A 15,765-nucleotide genomic window follows, 5' to 3' on the forward strand; every position below is an offset into this window, starting at 1 on the left:
GCATGTCCTATGCCTCACTCAGCAATATGATTTTTATGACAAGACTTGTTATAAAAATATATATATCCTGAATTATAACAAAAACACATTTCATTTGTTGATCAAAATTTGGCAAAAGCTATAAAAAGTTTGGGCTACACCATGGCACCTACGTCAAACTGGCTATGTCCTTTTAAGATGAATATATATACATATGTATGCATATATAAAGAAATTTGCACGTATGTATTATTCCACCATGCACACTTTCTATCCCTAGAAATAGAGGACATTTATCCAGAATAACCGGTTCAACAAAAGAAAGAATGATACTCAGAGATAAAGAAACAATAAGTCACATCACACAAATAAATAAGAACTTTGAGGGGATTTTCTTAAACTCATATGGGATGTTATGATTTACAAAGCATTTTTTTAAAAAACACATGTGATTTATTTTATTATAAGAGGCAACTTACTGTATTTTAAAGTACATGGACTTGAAAGTCAGATGGATTCCAGTTTGAATCTTAACTAGTAAAAGAGGACCAAGTAACAAATATTCTGGGGCCAGTTAATAACCAGTTGGAGTCTCACTTGCATCAGTGATGAAATGAGGGAAATCATAACTACCTGTCAGAGTTATGGTGAAGAATATAAATATATGAAACTCTTAGCTTACAGTTCTGACAACATCACTCAGCAAAGACAGAGTGAGAGATAAGCCGTAAGCATTGTACTTATTGTGAAAATTCCAGCTAATGTCTTAGTGCTTGAACCTTAGAGACCACCTCAGGCACTGCCCTGGGCATCAAACAAGTAGCCCAATAAGTTTTATGGTCAGGAGAAACTTTACTATATACACGGATGGTGGGGGACATTTAGCTAGATACTCAGAGATAAAGGAAAATTTACTAAATAAGTTGAATCATTTTATCTCCTGAGTTCACACTTTTCTTACTCCTTAAGAAGGAAATTCAAATATCACAGAACAGAAACAGGATCTTAAGAATTATGCAGGTTCAGAAAAATTGCTTGCTAATTTCTGTATTCCAGTTGAATTTCAATTGAAGTATAATTAGGGATCTCCTTATAAAAGCCAAGTATTTTTACACTTAACACATTCTCTACATAACCTTTTAAAATTACTGGGACATTTGTCAGGGCAGGAAAATGTCAACTACTTCAGCTTATCTCTCAAGTTATATTATTCTTTTCTGTCATAAATAGAAAAGTATAAATGGAAGAAAATTAGATTTTTAGATTTGTAGTAGCTATAGTCTCATACAACAAAATAATGATTTCATAGGTTGTGGGTTTTGTGAGTTACTATTAGTTTGGCATAAATTTCAAAGTCAGAACTATTGACTTAGGACAATCCTACTTCTACAAAACCTTTAACTTATTTTTTTAATAAATAATATTTAAGATTTTAAGTTTGTGGCTCCAATATTATGATTGAAGGGACATTAAGTCGGTAGTTGGTTTATATATTTGTTTACGTGTGCTTAGTAATCACAATAGAATATGTGTAGGCTAACCTAATTTGGGAAATACACATTATTTTGCCCTCTTCTGTTAAGATATTGTATCAATTCTCTTCTCAGTGTCACAGCAAATGCTGTGGTTCAATGTCAAATCAGAAAATGTTGACTTAAAAGTGCCCAGATGTTTATCTGAAAATATAAACTTTTTAGTACAAGACTGAGTTCTAAATTGGATTATAAATAATGATGCTATGAATACTGGAATGCAGAGATCTTTTCAAGCGAATGATCTTGTTTGTTTAGGCTCGGCAGTTTAATGAATTTTACTTTTTTTTAAAGAATCTGCAAGTTTTACTTAAAAAAATATGTTTCTTTAATTAGATTATGAATTTTATCATATAAAAGTATCATTTGATGGGAAACAAATGTAGCTCCAGTCCTCATTTCAACCCTGTCACAGCCCAAAGGGGACCATTCCCAAGGGGAGAGTATGGCTGGCTAGCCCTGAAGTTGGGGGAAGTATGAACAGCCACAGGGTTGCCTTACTCCTTGAACTTCCACTCTTTGCAGAACATGGGGCAAAGCTGCTGCACCTGCTGTGCATTGAGCCACTTGAGAATACAGTGCATGTGGTAGCAATGGGAGCACTGACCCCACACCAAGGGGGCAGCCATGGCAGGGCACCTTGCCTTCCTAGCAGCAGCCATTGAAGTCCATCTCAGAGATGCTGAGTCCTCCTCCTGGGCCACCCAGAGCCAAGTGGCCACACCCTTCCAGCACTTAATCTTTACCTTCAAGGTGGTGGAGCCTTCCTAACCACGTGCTGCCCTGCCCACCTTCTGTTTTAGTGTTTTCATTTTTTTAAATATATTCCCAGAAATAGAATTTCTAGATCGTAAGTTAGTTCTATGTTTAGTTTTTTCTTTGAGGATCTTCCATACTGTTTTCCATTATAGCTATACCAATTTACATTCCCACAAACAGTGTACAAAATTTCCTTAGCATTTGTTATCTTTTGTCATTTTTATGGCCATTCTAACAGGTATAAGGTGATATTTCATTGTGGTTTTAATTTACATTTCCCTAATGACTAGTGATATTGAACATTTTTTCATGTACCTGTTGGCCTTTCCTATCTTTGGAGAATATCAATTTAGGTCCTTTGCCAATTTGTTAATTATGTTTTGTTTTGCTACTGAGTTATATGCATTCTTTATAGGTTTTATATGTTAACCCCTCATCAGATATACCATTTGCAAATATGTTTTCTCATAAGTTGTCTTTTCACTTTGTTGGTTTCTCTTGTTGTATAGCAGCTTTTTAGTTGATGTAGTCTCGCTTGTTTATTTTGTTGCTTATGTCTTAGGTGTCCTAACCAAAAAAATTATTACCAAGACCCTGTCATGGAGCTTTATTTCTAGGTCTTCTTCTACAATTTTCATAGTTTCACGTCCCACATTTAGGAGTTAAGTCTAAGTCACATTTTGAGTTAATTTTTCTGACTGATGTAACATATGGGTTTAGTTTCTTTTACATGTGAATATCCAGTTATCTAGCACCTTTTATTGAAAAAACTGTCTTTTCTCCATTGAATATTCTTGGTTCCTTTGTCAAATATTAATGGACCTTGTATGCTTGGGTTTATTTTCTGGGCTCTTGATTCTGTTTCATTGGTCTACTGGACTCCTTTTACACTAGTAACATATGGCTTTGATGACTATATCTTATAGTGTAGCTTGAAATCAGGAAGTGTGTGATGAGGAGTCCTGCTTTAGTTCTTTCTCAGGATTTCTTTGGCAATTTAGGGTCTTTTGTGATTCCACGTAAATTTTAAGAGTGTTTTTTTCCTCCTTTGAAAAATGCCATTAGAATCCTGATAGGGATTGCTTTGAATCTATAGATGACTTCTGGTAGTATTGATATTTTATATTAATTTATCTAATCCATGAATATGGGATGTTTTTCCATGTGTCTTTTTCCATTTCTTTAATCATTGTCTTATAGTTTTTAGAGTAGAGATATTTCACTTCCTTTAATTTCTATTATTTTTGATGCTATTGTAAATAAGATTTTTCAGAGAATTCACTGTGTATAAAAATGCTATTGATTTTTGTATGGTAATGTATCCTGCAACTACACTTAATTCATTGATTACAACAGGTTTTTTGGCGGAGTCCTTAGAATTTTCTATTCCAAATTATGTCATCTGAAAATATAGATACTTTGACTTCTTCCTTTCCAATTCTGATACCACTGATTTTTCTTTCCTGGTAGTACTAGATAGTGCAATGTTAATAAGAATGGTAAGAGTGGGGACCTTTCTTTTGTTCCTGATCTTATAGGAAAAGTTTTCAGTCTTTCACCATCAAGTATGATGCTAGCTGTGGGTTTTTCCTATATGGCCTTATTATGTTGAGATATTTCCTTCTATGCCAAACTTAAGAGTTTTTATCATGAAAAAGTTTTTGTCATGAATAGCTATTAAATTTCATCAAGTGCTTTTGCTGTACATATTAAGATCATATAATTATTTTCTTTCATTCTATTAATGTGATGTATCACATTGATTTGCATATGGTGAATCATCCTTGCAGTGCAGTGATAAATCCCATTTGATCACAGTGGATAATCCTATTAAAATTCTGTTGAATTTGGTTTGCATTTTATTGAGAATTTTTGCATCTATGTTCATCAAGGATGTTGGCCTGGTTTCTGGTTTTGATATCTTCATAAAATAACTTTGGGAGTGTTCCCTCCTGATTTTTCTTGGAAGAATTTGAGGAAGACTGGGGTTAATTTTTATTGAAATATTTGATAAAATTCAACAGTGAAGCCATCTGGTCCTGGGTTTTTCTTCATTGTAAGGTTTTTACCCAATTTAATCTCCTTACTAGTAATTAGTCTGTTCAGTTTTCTATTTCTTTCTGTCTAATCATCACTTTTCTCATCTGAATGTGTGAATGTAATAATTATATTAAGATAAAAATTTGATAATGCATTTTCTAATTCAGAAAACACATACATATTACTCTGTAAATTGTACACATTCTTCACATATGATTTGCTCACATGTACAGCTATGGTAAGTTTATCCAATATATCTCATTCTATGCTATTTACATAAAGAATACAATTCCTTTGAGCAAAAATTCCTATCAAAGTATTCAAAACAGTCTATACATTTAGTAAGCAATAGACTCCAAGATTTTTGATGCTTTACTTAGTAAACAGGATGATGCTTAAAGACATATTTCCTATTTATTTTTTTAATATTCCCTAATGTATTTTATTTTATGTTTTTATTTTTTTATTTTATTTTTATTACGTTCAATTAGCCAACATATAGTACATCATTAGTTAGAATGGCTAAAATTAACAAGACAGGTAACAACAAATGTTGGCAAGGATGTGGAGAAAGAGGAACCCTTTTACTATTCATTTTTATAACTACTTTGTCATCATATATTAAGAGCCAATAACATGCCCTTACAAAAATAAAAAAAAGATGCTTACTTTTATTACTTTCAGTACATATCTCTTTCTTGACCTACATAATTTAGAGTCGACTTTACCCTATAAAGAGAAATTTAGTACAAGTAAGAATTCTTTCCCTTGTCATCAAATTTTTTGTTATTTGACTTTTAATGGCTTCCCTATTAAGTATATTAAACTCTCTTTATTGGGGTGCCAGGGTGGCTCAGTCAGTTAAGCATCTGCCTTCAGCTCAGGTCATGATTCTGGAGTCTGGGGATGGAGCCCCACATCAGGCTTCCTGCTCAGTGGGGAGACTGCTTCTCCCTCTCCCACTCCCCCTGCTTGTGCTGATTCTCTGTCAATTGAATAAAATCTTAAAAATAACCTATTAACCAAATTTACAGACTACCAATTGATTCATACTATAAAAATGAGAATATCAGGATCTATACGTACTTCTGCATAGTTTCCCTAACTTTCCTATTTATATCAAGTATAGCAGGACTTGTACAAGTAAAATAAAATCACAATTTGGTTACATAAACTAAAATAAAATCTGACTTCATCTTTCAAGGCTCCCCAAAATATGTAATTCTATAATAAGATTATAATCATGTAAACATGTTTGTAGAATAACTGTATTGTAGAGATGGAGATTGGAGCTATAGATAAGCATATGATTTTCTCTATCTCCAAATAATCCGTTTAATTCAGAATAGTTCCAGCATCCAAAATAAAATTTAAATTTCTCATGTTTTATTAAGTGATTAAAATCATGCTGCATGGGGTGTCTGGGTGGCTCAGATGGTTAAGTGTCTTCCTTCAGCTCAGGTCATAATTCCAGGGTCCTGGGATAGCGCCCTGCATTGGATGGGGCTCTCCGCTCAGCGGGGAACCTGCTTCTCCCTCTCCCTCTGCCTGCCGCTCCCTCTACCTGCCGCTCCCTCTGCTTGTGCACTCTCTCTCTGTCAAATAAATAAAATCTTAAAAAAAAAATTCATGCTGCACGTGTTTTTTTTCCCTTCATATTTGAACCACAGATATTTTATTCAATTCTTGTTTTCTCTGGAGTTTTTGTACCTTTTTAAAATATATTTTTAACACGAGGGTAAGCCTCCTGCAGTTTCTTAATATTAGAATCTTGGGATTTTCTAATGTTAATCAAACTGGTGGTCTTATATATCCATTTGTCATCCTGGAGCTTCTTTGGTTTATTTCATAAATGAGATCTACTATTTCCGGAGTAGCATGGCATCATCCTTTCCAGAGTATTTTAATGGCTAGGATATATAGTTATTTTTTCAAGATAATGTTCAAGAGAAATTATTTTTAATACTTGCCTGCCGAGATCTATTTCTCTTGTTAACATTTGGTACTTTTATTGGGTAGAGCATTCTAGGGTTAAAGTCATTGCTACATTGTTTTCCAACATCACTGCTATCTTCAGGCAAGTTTGGTACCAATTAAGTATTTTCCATTAAATGGAAAATCCTTAATTTAATCCAATCCCTGTAATGGTATCCTATGCCTTGGTCCTCTCCCTCAGAAACCATGGAATCTTTGTTTTCATTCTAGAATGTAGAAATTTTATGACAGTATTTCCAAATGTAAATCTTTTATAATTTTTTTTCTATCCTCTTTCTAAAATGCCTATTATATGGGTCCTCTACCTTTTTTCCTTATATTTTACATTTCTTTTAGTTTTCCCATTAACACATTTTTATATTTCACATGCTTTTACTTTCCCAATCCCTTGTTTTTTCCCAAAGCATTCCTTCTAGCTTATGGAGTCACTGTTCACTCAAATGTCTCTAAGGATACTAACTAGATATTTTTTATGTTTTTCTTCTTTTACATTATCATTTTCCTCAGGTGTTAGTTTTTATTTGTTCTTCTTGACCATTCTCTTTGGATTACTTGCCTTTCTCAAAAGTCTAGTGATCTTTGCTGGTCAATACATATTAATGCATAAAATACTATACTGGTAAATACAGATGTTGGAGTTTTCCTCTGAAAATGCATTAACCTATCCCTTCACTCCCGAAAGTTCTTGTTCCTAAATTCGGTGGCTGACTGCAAGCACTGTGTGCATAGTCTGCCAGACTTCACTTTAGAATAAGCAGGCTGTGGAGTGGTTACAAACTGGAAACTTACCTTATGCAATTACTTCACTATCTTTAACTGAAATTTTTGACTTCTATTTTTAGTATTCAAATAATAAATGCTGTCATATCTTCTTCCAGAGGAAAATTCTTTTACTAAGAAAGTATAGTAGCTGGGTCCACAATCTAGTCATAATTTATAAAAATTTCTAAATTTGAGTACAAATCAAGGGTATCCAAGAGTCTTATGACAATAGCAAGTGTTGGAAATCTGTCTCAGTTTGTGATAATCCATAAATATTAAAGACCATGGATACATTGGATTTTGGATCCTCACTTCTCTACATGCCCTCCATGGATGGATGAGTTATAAGGGATCTCAGGTTCTTTAGTGTTCTAGATATAATTTCCTTGTAACAAACTGCCTCAAAGCTTAGTGTCACAGAAAACCATTTATCACACTCAGGGATTCTGTAGAACAGGAATTTGGACAAGGCACAGCAGAGACAGGTTCTCTCTGTCCCACTAGGTCTGGGGCTTCAGATAAATGATGCAAAACCTTCTTCCTAGAATGATCCAAAAGCTCATTCCCCCATGTATCTAGAGGTCTACTTTGACTGATGGTCAGCAGCCTCAGTTACTCTCCACATGTTTTTTAAGATTTTATTAATTTATTTGAGAGAGACAGAGAGAGAGCACACATGCAAGAGAGAGCACGAACAAGGGACATGGCAGAGGAAGAGGTAGAAGCAGGCTCCTGGCTGAGCAGGAAGCCCAATGTGGGGCTCGATCCCAGAATCTGGGATCATGACTTGAGCTGAAGAGAGATGCTTAACAGACTGAACCAGCCAGGTGCCCCTCCATATGGTTTTTTAAATGGACTATGACAGCTGGAGTCCAAAGACAAGAAAGCAAAGAAGCAGGTAGACTCCTATCACCTATTATGACCTAACCTCAGAAATTACATAGTATCATTTCTGCCACATTCCATTAATTGAAGCCAGAAGCAAAAATAAACTACTTCTTGATAGGGTATGACAAAGTTCTGGAAGAGAATTTGGCCCTGGAATATTGCTGTGATCATTTTTGTAAATATAACCTGCCATCATCTACCATCTGTCCTAACAATCTCCATCCCTTTAACATGCAAAATATACTCACCCCTCTCCACTTAATATTGGCTGTGCTAATTACTTCAAAATGTAGAACTCAGTAGAGAGAGTGTTTCTCTGTTTCCTGTTACCAGCTGAAAATTTTAAGACTGAAAGTTAGAATTCTTTGAAGGTTCATCCCCTCATGTCAGACAGTTAATATCTTTTGCACGGGGCCTCTGTTCCTCTCCACATGGGCCATTTTGAACTTCCTCACAGCTTGCTGGCTAACCCTAAAGGGACGTGTGTGTGTGCACATGTGTGCAGAGAATAGGAGGAAAGAGAGGAAAGGCAGTCTAGGGGAAAGTCCTATCCCATTTTATGATATAGCTTTAAGAATTAGTGTCATTTCAGCTCCTTTTTAGTTGTTAAACAGTTAAAAATCTTGTCTGCATTTAAGGGGGAGAGAAACAGATTTCATTTACTTCAGGAGATGGGCAGATCTAAAAGGGCGTTTGGCCATCTTTGGAAAACAAAATCTGCCACACTTGGTTCTGTTCTACTTGACTCTACTTCCTATGTTGAAGGGCAGTGAGAGAGTGGGCAGCAAGAAGGTATTCATTATAGCCTAGGAACAGAAACAGACTTGCAAAAATTTCTCTTTGTATCATTCAATTCTTCTGTACTTTGCACCCTCTAAAATCAGTCATCACATCTCTAGAATCTTCAGGCTTTGGAGTAAGGGTGCTTTCCTGTTTGTGTGAGTAGTGCCCGTGTCTCTGTGTGCAAGTGCACGTGTGTGTGTTTGTGTGAGAGCGCATGTATCTGTGTGTTAAAGGATCCTTTCTGCCATTCTTTGTTTAATCTGTCTTTTCTTGCCCTGAGCAGTAAGCAGCCAGCCTGAGATCCAGGAAATGATCGATAGGGGGATGAATATGGTTCTGTTTGTATTCAGACCAAAGTCTAACTCAAATAGAAGCTGACAGTAAATCAACAAGAAAAGCAGACTTGGGACATTTCCCTCTTGTAAGAGTGCTGACTCATTTCCTCATCACATTAGAGAATGTATTATAGTCCTTATATGTTCTTATAGTGACAAAGGAGATAAGACTATGTGCTAATGGCCTTGTTGGACTCTGTTTTCTGTGATTCAGCACCATTTCATGGCTAAAGCAGCAGGGACAAGAAACATGTTTATTTTTTTAAATTATAAGACAAGTGAATACAGTATTGTTTTTCCTGCTAGATCTTAAATAATCATGAGAATACAACAATATAACGTGTAATTGGAAAGAAGGAAGTATTTAAAAAAGACAGTATGAATGTACCACTAACCCACAGCCTAGTGAGAGAAAAATTAATACTTAATCCGCTTGATCTGGTGGTTTGTATTATCACACCAAGATTAAATTAAAACTTTCTCCCCATAGGGATTTTCATACTATATAAAACATATATAGTGAAATTTAATAGATTTATATGAAGACTCTAAGCAGTTGACTAAATATCATGAAACACATATTAAGCAATTGGAAAAGATATATTTTATGTATTACAGTGAATGTTCTTATAGTGACAAAGGAGATAAATCAAAGAGTAAACATTAAACAACCTCTATGTTGGGCACAGTCCTAAGACGTATGTACCATAAATAGGTAAAAACCTGAAAATAATTTAAAAACAAAAATCTATTTGTAACCTTCATGTTCACAGCATTGAGCAAGGTAATTCAGTACTTAGGAAGGATATACTCTGTCCTTTAGAGATTTTATTTTTTTTATTTTATTATGTTATGTTAATCACCATACATTACATCATTTTTGATGTGGTGTTCCAGGATTCATTGTTTGCGTATAACACCCAGTGCTCCATGCAATATGTTTCTTCTTTAATACCCATCACCAGGCTAACCCATCCCCCCATCCCCCCTCCCCTCTAGGACACTCCATTTGTTTCTCAGAGTCTAGTCTCTCATGGTTCGTCTCCCCCACTGTATAGGTCTTAAACTATAAAACTTGTTAAGTGCTAAAACAGTATCTCCTTTCTATTCAGTACTATCTCAACATAGTGAGTGTGGATGATTTAGCTGCAGTAGTGACTTGAGTTTACCACAAGCAAGCAGTTACTGCAAATGCAATTTTGACGCCAGATACTCCCTGAAGGGACCCGTCTAGATGCTTGATATAGGAGAGACAGGTTGGCTTTGCTCAGGGCATTTCCTGACACAGTGGTGGTATTTCCTTTGAAGGTTGGCTAAGGTATTTAGCCTGATGCAATAAATATCTGTCCAAAACTCCACATCAGTGAGGGTGGTGGAAGATCACAGAGTTGGATGAGGACAAACTGGGTTCAAATATCAGTTTCATTATACACAATTTGTGCCTTAAGCAAGTTATATAGGGCCTCTGGACCCCAGGTCCCAAAGATAATAAAACCTGTCCTTTTTACAAGTTTATCGTGAAGATCGCGGAACTTTTTAGGGCAGGAACTATGTAAACACAGAGTTCCATACCAGCTTTAATTATACTTATTTTCCTATGGATAAATGAGAACCATGTTTCCCTCCCATTAAATTTTCATCAGTGTCTGCTCCTCTATCATACCTGAAAATTTCTATTTTGAGAGTGTTAGGGCCTATTCCCTTTCTGTATTTCCCAGATATACTTAGGTGCCAATTACTAGGGATTCTTTATTTCTAAAACTGAGTAAGAATTCAGGATTAAGGTCCAAAAACCAGGGGATAACTGAAAAAAAAAAAAAACCCACACATTTTGATCTGCAGTAAACCTTGAGGGATGTTTTCAAGTCTAGTTTACTCAGCACAGTCTGCTTTATGTAAATAAAGAACACGGAATTCAATAGGATTTTCAGAAATATTCAGCTCATAAATTGTTCCCACTGAGCATTACTATTCCATAGACATTACCCTAGTTTGGGAAATTGCCAGAAAACTTAGGTTGGTACACAATTAAATTTTCTTTCTTTTTTTACTATTCTTTACTCTGACAGATTTCTTCCTTTAGCTCTCCCAGAAACAAATAGAAATCCTTCTTTCTTTGGGTCTTAATTCCATATTGCAGCCAATTTGACTCAACCACAGTTATACTAAATACCGTCTTTAAGAACAGTCAAGTCCTAATTGTCCTAATAGAAACTGTCCCCAAAAAAGCCTGTAACAAAAAGCTACTCCTCTGTGGCAGGGCTTCTTGTCTTAGTCACCAGCTTGCCACTACTGGAGAAGGATGTTGGCTGAATTCATAAATATGTATTATCAGGCAAATACAGCATGGCATTTTTTGACTTATCTGTCTTTTCCTTGCAGTAGTTCCTTGCCAGGAGAAAGGGCATGCTACCTTTTTCAGCATATATTCTGAGCATCTCTGTGGATCACAACTGTGTAAGATGCTCTCTCCTCTTTTCTGGGTCAGAACATAGTGGAACAAATATGTCTTTAGCAGATAAGCATTTTCATTTTTACTGTCACACACAAAAGCACAAACATCTACAGAACAGTGTACCTACCATCCCTAACTGAGTGAATAAAAAGTAGCTGAAAACCAAACGCTGGATAATGAATTAAAACAGTACCATAAAAATAAAATGCAGATAATTAGAATCTAAAATAGTTGTTTTTAAAGTTCTACAAAGGCCCTTTAATGGGCGTGTTTATGTTTATATGTAGCAGATGGCTAGGAACATGCAGTGCCTGTAAATTTTAAACATTTGGGAAATAGTAGGCAAGTAATGTTTCTCCTAACCAATACATGTCCTCCTTTGCATGTCTTCCAGAATCTGTTTACTAGCTGCCATATTGGCTCTGTATATGTTCAACAAGTTTCCTTCTCTTTTCTTCTTCTATTATGGTAATTTTACTTAATTTGTTTAATGTGGTACCAGTACCTTATGGGCTGAGGGACAATCAGAGTGGTCAACTAGTCCTGGATATTTTAGAAAAAAAGACCTGCCACTGTTTGCTCTTGAGGGACTTTCTAGGGAGAGTAGACTGAAGGTCACATCGGTGAAGATGCTCCCATCATCATAGGGCAGAAGTTTCTCCCACAGAGAAAAGTAGTGACATTAGCCTTGATTCTCAATCATCATTAGTAATGGCTCTGTGAAAAATATTTCTATGGAGATCATTCTGTGGAACTTTAGGCAATATCCAAGCATAATTGCTCAAAATCCTGGGCGAGACCCTACTGAGACCCTATGCATGGCACAAATTTATCAGGATAGAAAGTTGAGCCATTAGCTAGAGATGACCAGAGGCTAGAACCACCAAGACTGATCAATCAGTGCACACAAAAAGCATATCAATCAGGAATAAACCCAAAAGGCTTCAGAAAAATTCACACTACAAAGGAATTTCCATTCAACTTCACTGAACTATGGCCATGATTTTCAAGAGTTTAGCTGCTTCCTTTTCTAAGAGAAGAGCCATAAAAAAAGTTCACTGTGAGATGCGTGCAGTTATCCAGGAAATCTAATTCCTTTGTAAAAACTGAAGTATTCTCCATGAAGAGAGAACCCAAAAGAAACTTCCAGGTGGCCAACACTGCACAATACACAGTTTGGCGGCCTACTACATATATCCTTTAAAACTGAAATTTAGGGGCACTTGGGTGGCTCAGCTGCTTAAGCCTCTGACTCTTGGTTTCAACTTGGGTCATGATCTTGGGGTCATGAGATTGAGCCCCGTGTCAGGGTCCACACTCAGCTGAGGGTCTGCTTGCAATTCTCTCTCTCCTGCTGCCCCTCCCCCTGCTCACACTTGCTTGTGCTCTTTCTGAAAATCTTTTTTTAAAAATTAAATAATGGAAATTTAGCTTGTAATTCCCACATTTATTCAGCAAATATTTATTGAGCACCCACTTTAAGTCAGACACTAGTCTAGAATAATCAGTGACCATCACAAAAAGTCTCAGCCGGGGATTTCCCATGCAAGTAAAACAATTCAACAGGTAAAAAGAAGTGTAGTTCAGAAGGCTAATAGCATTCGAATCACAATGTCATTCAACTGGTAAGTAGCTGAGTCTGAATTTGAACCCAAAACCAAAACCTATGTTTCTCCCACTGAGCAAATATACTAAAAGTGGGTCTGCATACCTATATTAATTACACAAAACCCACTAGCAATTTCTCTACAGTTAAGAGGATTTATGCCATTTGTATTGTAAGACTATCTAGTTTTCTTTTAAAAGGTTTATTTCCAGACAATGTTCATCTACCATTATGAGGAAAAAAAAAAAAAAACAAGGATTTTAGACACTGCAGATTGTAAAAATTTTGGTAAAAATCATATTTATACTATTTAAGAGGGCATATATACTGTACTCTTTATATTCTGTCAGTATAGGACTCTATATACTGAAAGATGCCATGCAAGAATCAGGCAATTATTAAAGAAACTGACATTTTTAAAGTTTCTTAAAATATAGAAGTTGTTTTTGTTTTATCTAGTCAAAAAATATGCTAGAAATTAGTTGATTTCATCTTTTAATGCATTTTATTTTTAGTTTTTGCAGAGCTCATAATCTAATATGAAATCTCTTAGGCTATTTTGAACAAGACATTCAATTTGACCTATTGATCTCTCAATTCAGAAGATGTCAATGACTGCCTGAAGGCAGCGTCAGAGAGCACAGATCTTCCTTGATTTATGATGGGGTTATGTCCCAATAAACCCACCATAAGTTGAAAATATCATAAGTCAAAATGTATTTAATACACATAATCTACTGAATATCATAGTTTAGCTTAGCCTACTTTAATCATGCTCAGAACACTTACATCAGCCTACAATCGGACAAAATCACTAAAACAAAGCCTATTTTATAATTAAGTGTTGAATATCTTATGTCATTTATTTAATACTGTACTGAAAGTGAAAAACAAAATGGTTGTGTGGGTACAAAATGGTTGTAAGTGTATCATTTGCTTATCCTCATGATGTTGGCTGAATGGAAACTATGGCTCACTACTACTGCCCAGCATCCTGAGAAAGTATTATACCATGTATTGCTAGCCCCAGAAAGATTAGAGTTCAAAATTGAAGTACAGTTTCTATTGAATGCATATCACTTTCACATCTTTGTAAAGTCAAACCATGGTAAATTGGGGACGATCTGTACCATATACTCCAACATGTGGAAGACAGAGGTGAGAATTCCCATAATCATCACCATGAGATGAATAAAAGTTTGTTGGTGATCTCCAAGATGTCCCACAGTTAGGAAAGGTAGGAAAATAAAAAGGATCATGGACTAGACAAGGGCAGTGGAGATGAAGGCCACTGACAAGATGAAGCCCATCAACACAGGATATGGATATGGCAACCTGGCAGGGGGAAAATCAGTTGTGTTGTGTGGGGGGGATAGGTGGCAGAAACTAAGAGGATAACAGAAGACAGTGGTCAGATTTTGAAGGGCCTCAAGTACTAAGCTAAAATGTTTGTTTTGTTGCTACTTTGAGGATCACTGAGATATTATAAGATGGAAAATAACATGGTCTTATTCTGGTTTTAAAAATTATTTTACCTGCTGTGAGGAAGGTAAAGTAGAGAGAATCAAGTCGGGTGGCCATCACAATAGTGACAGCTTGAATTATAACACTGGCAGCAAAGATGTAAAGAGATATTCAAAATATATTTATGAATAAAGTCAGCAACACATCTTTAGTGAATTGATTGAGTAGATATGGGGTACTTAGAATGAGGTGACTAGGCTGATTCCCAACTGTCTGCCTTAGATAGCTGAATAGAATATGGAGTCTAATTAGGGGAACAATAGAAACAAGTTTGGAGAAAAAAGAGGAGTCAGTTTTGGACTGGTGTTTTGGCACAAATGGATGTCCTATCAGCTTGTGTAGTGAGCTGTGGGATACATTGTTCCATAGTCCTCTGATAAATCTGAACTAATGGAGAAATAAAAGGAAAAACAATCCTACAGGCAGCCATGGCTTCCCAAGAAGCCCAGTTCACAAGTAGCATCTCTTCTGGATTCATCACAGTCTGATGTCTGGTTCTCAGTATCATAGACCCTGGGAAATTATTTATTCAGGATCCCAGAATTAATGGGACTAAAGTGTACTGACTCACACTAATAACATTTTAAGGAAACCAATGTATAAAGGAATATAACTGCATAACTTTACTAAAATAGAAAGTAATGATTAAGTACTTTAAATACTCACCAATCTACTTTTTTCATTCTACCCTCTAAGCAGTATTCAGGGAAAACCTAAGAATCGGAAGGTTGGTTGAGGAGCACAGAATCAAAATACTGATAATGCTGAGATAGGGAGCAAGATGGCAGAGGAATAGGAGAACTGGATTTCATCTGGTTCCAGGAATTCACCTGGATAGGGATCAAACCATTCTGAACACCTACGAACTCAACAGTAGATCGAAGAAAAGAATAGCAGCAACTCTCTGAACAGAAAAGTGACCACTTTCTGGAAGGTAGGAAGTGCAGAGAAGTGAATCCAAGGCAGTATTTGGGAAGATAGATGGCGGGGGAGGGGGCCTCTGTCAGCCGATTCTGGCAAGTGATAGAGCAGTGGAGAACAAAATCTGAACTTTTAGAAGTCGGCTCTGCTGAGGGTCATCGCTCCAGTGGCTAAGTGGGGGGTGGA

At 36.0% G+C, this 15,765-nt stretch overlaps 1 pseudogene; it reads right to left on the bottom strand.

Annotated features, from left to right (window-relative positions):
• Nucleotides 1-2,008: 2,008 nt before the first annotated feature.
• Nucleotides 2,009-15,765, bottom strand: part of LOC114204627 (anaphase-promoting complex subunit 11 pseudogene) — a 56,673-nt pseudogene continuing 42,916 nt past the window's right edge.

The sequence above is a fragment of the Eumetopias jubatus genome, unplaced genomic scaffold (assembly GCF_037043125.1).
Source record: "Eumetopias jubatus isolate StellerSeaLion01/CBP00866 unplaced genomic scaffold, mEumJub1_p1.0 scaffold_6, whole genome shotgun sequence".
Lineage (NCBI taxonomy): Eukaryota > Metazoa > Chordata > Mammalia > Carnivora > Otariidae > Eumetopias > Eumetopias jubatus.